At 50.8% G+C, this 5,614-nt stretch overlaps 1 long non-coding RNA gene across 1 annotated transcript; it reads left to right on the top strand.

Moving 5' to 3' along the window:
* On the top strand, positions 1 to 4,777 carry LOC103675554. Its single transcript, XR_571888.2, has 2 exons — positions 1 to 333; positions 4,636 to 4,777. It is a non-coding gene; the product is annotated as an uncharacterized LOC103675554 (long non-coding RNA).
* Positions 4,778 to 5,614: the final 837 nt, after the last annotated feature.

Raw genomic sequence — 5,614 nt, 5'->3', positions numbered from 1 at the left:
GGTCCCCCCCTTTCCTGCCCAGAGCCAAGGGACAGACAGAGAATTGCAACTAGAAATTCGATCGATTGGTACGAGGGACCACGTGGTCCAGGGTTGGCCAATGACCAGGACGCCCGGGATGAGCTAATAATGGCAGCAATTTGTAACTTTCAGTAGCTCTCTAGGCCCGGGTACAGGAGGGAGGGAGACGCGCGGAGGTGGGGAGGTGGGTACCCCCAGTCCTTCTACTCTCCTCTCGTGCAGGGGCACCCGGATTCCCTGGTCCTCTTTTGACCCAACACGCACTCACAGGGTCCCGGGCCCACCTCTGTCTAGCGGCCGCTCCAGAAAAAGGTAAGCGGGTCTTCCTCCCTTGGAACGCCCCCTCCCCCATCCTTTCTGGCACCTGCAAACAACGTCCCCCTTCCTGCCCCATTAGGCATTTTAAATCCGGTTTTGTTTTTCTCTTAGTTGAAGGGAAGCAATCCTTTTATTTATTTTTTGTATACTCTATTTCAGATTTGGGGGAAGAGTAAATTCAGATTAATATACTTTTCTTGGGGGAGGGTGAATGATACTTTTTAGGTCAATTTTATATTTTCTTCTTTTGGGGAGGAGCATTCTACTTACGGAGAATTTACTGTTCTTTGGGAATGAGTTACACCTTCTGTTTCTGCAAGTTTCACTTCTCTGAAGATGTCAATTTCCCACCTTTCTCCATCCCATCTTCCAATTTCAGTATTTACAGATAATAAGTTAAGAGATTTTAAGTTTCTTCCTTTCCTTTTTTTCCTTCCTCACTCGTTCTTTAGCTGTTACTGAATCTCCATGATTTTTTTTCCTCCGTGTGAAACTGTTAGCTTGTGTTCTCTTTTTGTTTGGTAAATGAATTTATTGTTTGGGAAACTCTATGGGAGCGTGAACAAGCTCTCTTTTGATTAATTCCAACCCCTCCTCTTTTGAAGAATAACTTACTTGAAGTGTTTTATGTCTTATCCTCATTTCTGTTTATTTTAATCTCTCAATTTTGTTGTATTTCAACTCCTTTTAAAACCTGACTTGTTCTTTAAATTTAATCTTTTATATGTTCAACCATTTTTAAAGTTTTTATTTTATAAACTTCACCATCTTACACATTTTCTTACCCTTCCCCAGCCCCCTTTACACTCCTTTCTCCTCCATCTCAGGACCCTCACCCCCAACGTCTACAATTCCCAGCTTCAAATTTGACTCACACTCCTAGCCAAGGAGGGACACCTAGGAAGAAGAAATGATATGCTTGGTCAAAGCCTATCTTCGGGGCTTCTAGTTCTGGGCACCTTTAGTAGGACCCCCCCGCCCCGAGCCAGAAAAATCAGGAAAAGCAGAATTTCTGTTTGACTTCTTAGTCTGGGACTGAGCTCTTTCTGCTTGGCTTTATTCTGGGCAACTCTCTGATACACAAAGTTGAATTTTGCATTCTCATCTTTTCCCTAAATTCTAAGAAAGTACAAGCAGATTTTTTTTTCTCCCCTAAATATAAGCTGCTAGCTTAGGGTAAGCCCGTTGGGTTTTTTACCTTCTGGAAGAAGATTCCCAGAAGAAACACAATGTTTAGTCCTCTCTTTTACTTTGGATTAAGGTGGAGGTGGCAGGGATTAGGGTACCCCATTTTGATCTCTGGCTCTGGCTTGGCCGAACCCAAGGAAGGAAGAGTGAGCTGGCCTGGGGTTCCATCACTTCTGGTCCGTGAGGTCTGGCTTAGGATAGTTTGGGGTAAATCTCGGCTCTGAGGAAATTCATTTTTAGCCTCACTGTGAAGTAAACCATCGAGACGGTGTGATGTGGTTTACCCTCTTCAGACTCATCGCAGGCACAACAATCAAATTACCAGAGTAATCTGTTTCCCCAAGATGCACCTCCGGTGACTTTGTCCGTTTCTCTGAGGGAAACAGACCCCAACTCAGCAGAAGTCAAACTGCCCCTGCCCCTCCCCTCTGAGTTCTCCAGCTCCGTGGTCACATTGACATTCTGGGCACATTTGGCCCAGCCCCCGTCCCCGCTTCTCCCAAGTATGAATCTAAATTACTATTAATAAGGGGCCGCTCCAAGTTAATTGGCATTAAAAGAATTCATTTCAATTTGTTAATATTAAATGAACGCTCTGCACTTTAGCTCCCTTCCTCTCCGTGGATTCCCAGATGAGTGATGGGAAGTGGGGGCAGGGGAGTAGAATGAGGATTTATTTCTGACTCTCCAACATAGCCACGGCAGTGCCTCCCCTGGGGGCTCTGGAGCTAGGCGCAGTGGGGGCCTGATTGGGGAATGTCCCATGGTTCGTTCTTTCTTTCTTTCTTTCTTTCTTTCTTTCTTTCTTTCTTTCTTTCTTTTTTTGGTGAAATGTATCTGATTCTGTGGGAACTGTGGGAGAGGGCAGAGGGGAGCTGCTGAGGGAGAGGGACTGAAAGGTTTGTAGGTCTTAGTGGGGGAGAGGGGGGAGTGGGGGGGTAGCAGGGGGGATGGGGAGGGAAAGGGACAGAAGTGAATGGGAGTGGTTGTGGGCGGTGGGGGTAAAGCAGATTTGCGAAGAAAGGTGCTAAAACCCATCTAGAGAAGGAGGAGCTGGGGGTGAGGGAGGGAGATGGAGGGCAAAGCAGCTAGGGGTTCTGAAGCTAGCTAGCTGTGGGACTTCAGGCAAGTTGCCTAACTTTTCTCTGTCTTAACTTTCTTGATCTGTAGAACTGGGTAAATACACACAGTAGCTATCTCAGGGGGTTGTTTGGGATTAAATGAAACACATGTGATATGTTTTCCACCGTACTTGGCGCGTAGAAACTACCAGTAAATGCTAGCTCTTACTACAGCAGAGTGGCTAAGAACATGGCTTCTGGAGCCCCACGGCCTGGCTTGGAATCTCAGCCTTGCCTTAGACTAGCTCTGTGACCTTGGGCAAGTTACTTAACCTCTCCAGAGGACAGTCCCCTCATCTGCAAAATGGAATTAATGGCCCTAGCACGGAGGCTGTTGTGCAGCCTGAGGCCGTGTGTGTGAAGTGCCAGAACAATGTCAGCAGAGTGGGAGGCACGGTAGGACTATTAGGTATTGATGTTGCTTTTCTGATCCAGGAAGGTTGGAGTAGAGACATGGAACCTCTCAGAGGTCAAGAGCTCTGTGGATTCTCTAAGAGCCTGATCAGACCAACCTGCCCACCCCCATCCCTGAATGTGTCTAACAACTGGGGTGTATGTGGTGAGGGTAGGAGAGTGAAACCCTTGCGACCTTGGGGGCTGGGGTGCCTGAGTTCTTTCTTGGTCTCTGCTGTCATTCTTGGGTTGGCAGTGCCGCTCAGTGCCCACAGACTTCAAGGGGCAGTCCCTTCTTGCCCCCCCCACCCCCAAACGGCCTTGGTGGGGGAATTACTTTCTTGGTCTAATACCTCCCTTTGGTAGAGAGTCAGTCCCTGGAGTGTGGGCTGGGGGCTGTGGGGCAGAGCAGAGGAGACTGACGTTCCCTAAATCCCCTCGAGCTGTGTACCAGCCCCCCCATACCCAACCCCTCCAGACGGGCCCAAAGAGAAGTGACTTGCCAAAGTCATAAAACTAGAAAGTGGCAAAGTTGGAATCTGAACTCTGATCTGCCTCACGACCAATCTGAACCCCCGAACTTGCTGCACACTTTCTGAAGTTGGGGGGTGGTTCCCTGAAGGGAGAGAGGACCGTGGGGCAGTTCCCAGATGGGGCTGGGGAGTGAAGGCTAGGGGTGGGAAGGGGCCGAGTGGGAATGTTTCAGTCAGGGAAGACTTGCTGGAGGTGGAAAGCATAGATGGGGAGGGGAGGAGAAAAGGCCATGAGAAGGCTGGATGAGGCCAGGGGACAGGGGTCAGGTTTGCTTTGCTTGCGCCAAGTAAGATCAGTTAGCATTTCTTGAGCAGGGCCTCCTCTGGGCCGGACACGGACATTACAGACCGGTGTATCCTGTGTAAGGCTCACAACAACCCTCGCAAGTAAGCCGCTTTTTCCTGTTTCTAGAAGAGTCAGTTGCGGCTCAGAGAGACCCCATTTCAGGTCACACGTTTAGTAGCTGGATTTGCCCGAGCAGCCTGCAAAGCATGGCCTCCCGGCCCTGGGCTCGCCCTCCACTCCTACTGCACCCCCACATTTGCAGTCACACCTAGTTCCGGGAACGGGGTAGAGTGCGGGACAAGACCGTGAGAAAGGGGCAGGTGGGGAGTGGGGACAGAAGCTCAGCTCACATCTTTGTGAGGAAAATGGATAGAAGGGAATTCTCTCTGGAGCTAGGCCTCCAAGTCACTGTCCTGTGACTGCTGTTCTTGGAGGGATGGCCTTTGGGGATCATAGTGACCTCGTGGGGATCACGTTGTCTTTCTGGACCGTGGTCTCTATTTCCCCTCCTTTGAGGGAGGAAGAGGAAGAGGGTGGCGCCGGTGTGGGTCTGAGCCCTGGATTAAGACTGCTAGGTGTTCGATAAAATCCTTTCTCTCCTTGTCGCCTGAGAGCCTCCCAGCTGGACACCCCATGTCCCTGCTGCCCTGGCTGCCAGGTGCGGCCACACAGCAACGGGAGCCAAGTGATGTCATCAGAGCCTTAAGATGTTGGGTAAGTTCTCCTTTTCATGAGCTGGGCCAGAGTCGCCTGAGACCGAGCTTTGACCCCGCAGCTGAGGAGGAATCCCTAAGAGAGAGCAGAGCAACGCTATGGAAGCAAGTCGAGAGTCTGACTGACCAGGTGGAGCCGAGCCGCCTGCCGTCTGGAACCGCTCCGTCTAGACGGCTACATGAGAAATAAACGTGTTTTCTACGTGCCACTGTGTTTGGGGGCCTTTTTGTTCTGGCAGTGTTGCTTTCGTCCTTCCTGATACCCTCTCACACCAGCTTTGTCTGTTCCGAACCCCCCCCCCCGCGGGATTACATCAGATCACGGACTAGTTCTAACAGTGACGTTTACCGAGTGCCAGAGAGTATGCATGTTGGTTAGTGTAACCCTCACGACAGTCCTCCGACGTAGTATCACTAGTTCTCTAACTTACCAATGAGGAAACCGAGGCCTGAAGGAGCTGAGTGATGTGCCCGTGGACACCCAGTAAGCGGTCAGACGGTGGTCCCAACCCCAGAGTGTGCCGAGCCTGAGCTCTCTACTGCGGGGCAGGCCTCTCCTGCAGACGGAGAAGGGGGGACCTTGGAGATCATCTCGTGCTCGGCCAAACCCCGTCACCGTCATCGCAGGGGCCTGGGCTCCTCTCACCCCCATCCTCCCTTCAACACAAGAAGCCCGGCTGGACACCCGTGGGAGATGTTGGGTTGCTGCTTTAGATTGTATTTGAAAACAGGGCCCCATCGCTAACACCAGTTTTAACCCCCCTGATAACTTTAATCCTCCCCCTCTTTGGTTACAGTTGAGGCTCAGAGACATGAAGTGACTTGCTTAAGGTCACTCGCTTAGCTCTTCTGTAATTTTCTGAAGCCAAGATGAATTCTCTTCCCACCCTATCAAGCAGCGAGGACAGAAATCCCCCACGCCAGGCAGGGGGCCTGTCTCTCATCTGATAATGCTTCAGGATAGCCAAGCCATGTTTCCCTCATTTCCCTGTGCCCTTCCCGTTGCATATCTGCCTCGGGAGCCGCCGCCCCCCCCCCCCC

The sequence above is a fragment of the Ursus maritimus genome, unplaced genomic scaffold (assembly GCF_017311325.1).
Source record: "Ursus maritimus isolate PB19 unplaced genomic scaffold, ASM1731132v1 scaffold_26, whole genome shotgun sequence".
In the NCBI taxonomy this organism is placed as follows: domain Eukaryota; kingdom Metazoa; phylum Chordata; class Mammalia; order Carnivora; family Ursidae; genus Ursus; species Ursus maritimus.
The sequence above is the reverse complement of the archived record's forward strand: the minus strand, read 5'-3'. Positions and strand labels throughout refer to the sequence as shown.